The sequence below is a fragment of the Gavialis gangeticus genome, unplaced genomic scaffold (assembly GCF_001723915.1).
Source record: "Gavialis gangeticus isolate Ggan-Ray unplaced genomic scaffold, GavGan_comp1, whole genome shotgun sequence".
Taxonomy (NCBI): Eukaryota; Metazoa; Chordata; order Crocodylia; family Gavialidae; genus Gavialis; species Gavialis gangeticus.
In genome coordinates this window covers 57,857,397-57,859,276 of record NW_017729024.1, presented here as the reverse complement: position 1 = coordinate 57,859,276, position 1,880 = coordinate 57,857,397, and the positions used below count along the sequence as shown (strand labels likewise).

Here is a 1,880-nt window from a genome sequence, read left to right as displayed (position 1 = left end):
ACCTGTTTTCCCTTGCGTATCTCTTGCCTTGCCATTCAAATTCCCTTTTGCTGCCCCAGAAAAAGGTGCACAATTCTCTTTGTGTCCTTTGTGTTTGTTGCCATGATGGAGGAAACAATTCTTACATGGAGAATCACTGGTAATAATACTGTCTTTATCAGTTCCACTTTGCCTTGTTTAGACAGCATTCTTTTTCCAGAAGTCTGTTATCTGCTGTACCCCGATTATCTTTTTCCATGCTTCATCACCTTTCCCTTTCATGTGGATCTGTATGCCCGGGATCTTCATTCCTTCTGTTTGTAGCTGCAAACCAAAGTCTTCCAGACCTTCCTAGTTCACTATTCCCATTAGCATGCTCTTCTTTTTATTAATTTTTGCCCCTGCCACTTTGCCATAGTCTGTTGCATGTTTCATTACTCTATCAATTGACAGTTTGTCTTGTCCTATTACTGTGATGTTGTCCATATATAGCATACACTTAATTTCTTCTCCATCAGGGATTTTCACCCCTGTAAGTAGCTTGTCTCTTCTTATTTTTTGGGCCAATGGTACTATGACACACATGAAAAGCTCTGTGGATAACAGGCAGATTATATCTCAAAGTCCTGGCTCAAGTAGCCATTTATCAATATCTGGCTCTTGTCCATCTCATACAGTAACTGTCTTGCCCAGATCATCCTCTTTGGGAATCCCATTTTTCTCAGGACTGCAAGCATGAATCCATGCTCTACTGGGTCATATGCTTTTTCCAGATCTATATTTATAACCACCATGTTACCTTCTCTCTTGCATATCTACCAGCATATCCCCTATTAACCTTTGTTATCGGGTTAGCGGGGTACTGCCCGTTCCTCTGGTTCTTGCCTGCCATGACTTGGATCTTATGAGGGGAGGAAAGAGATTGATGAGATGTTAATTGGTACCCGAAGAATGACCACTGCTGACCTGTTATGTTATTCTAGGTATTTTATTTCTTTTTTTTTATCTTTTCCCTGGGTTGGAGGCGGCAGCAATTTCAAATTACTCCGGGGATCACCCTGGGGTTCGAGAGGGGATCTCCAGCTGCAGGATCTTCCAGGTAAGTGTTGGCCAGTGTCCCGCATGGTTAATTGCTTAGTTAGTAGGCTGCACATCTGGCAGCTTTGGTTTCGCGCCGCCTAATCACGTAGAGGATGTCCCCGGCTTTCTCCCCCCAGCACAGGGTAATTAGACACGATCTCCCCTCCTTAACTCTTGGGCCACAAGGGAGATGGGGAATAAGGGGTCTTCTCACCTGTGTCTCCATTTACCACTTTTAATTACCTCATTAGCGGCATACACTCTTTGTGGGTACATAAACTAGGAGAGAGCCTCAAGCTACTCCCCCCAAGATCAGTTTCTGGTTCCCAGTTTTCCCCAATCTCACTGGGCTTCAGCCCTGTGGTGTTTCTTTCCCTCGCTGAGAAATCTGATCCTCTTTGCTTGTAAGTCCCGGGGGATACGCCGCCTGACGCCTCCGATTTCCCCCGCTCCCCAGCACGGCTGGGTTTACTGGTAAGATAGGCTTTGGTCATTAGCCTGCCACTTCCCTCAGGAATCCACTGCCTGACGTCTCTGCTCTCCCCGCATTCCCCGGCACTGCTGGGTTTACCAGCAAGGTAATCTCTCTGGCTGTTGCCCTGCTGCTCCCCTCAGGGATCTGCCACCCGACATCTCCGCTCTTCTCCTTTTTCCCCCACAATTGCTGATTCAGCCAGGCTCCCGGGAGGGAAATCCCCTCTGCCCCCAGTCTGCTGCGTAACTCAGGAATCCATCCCTTCTCAGGGTCCATCCAGGTCTCTGGTAAGTCCTCTTCTTTTCTTCAGAACTTTGTCGTTCCTCACTTCTTCTTCTGGTGCCTG

At 47.2% G+C, this 1,880-nt stretch overlaps 1 long non-coding RNA gene across 1 annotated transcript in view; it reads right to left on the bottom strand.

Annotated features, from left to right (window-relative positions):
• LOC109297399 overlaps positions 1-910 on the bottom strand; it is a 6,034-nt gene extending 5,124 nt beyond the window's left edge. The window contains exon 1 of the long non-coding RNA XR_002097304.1: positions 3-910. This is a non-coding gene — a long non-coding RNA (uncharacterized LOC109297399). The remainder of the gene's footprint in view (positions 1-2) is intronic.
• Positions 911-1,880: the final 970 nt, after the last annotated feature.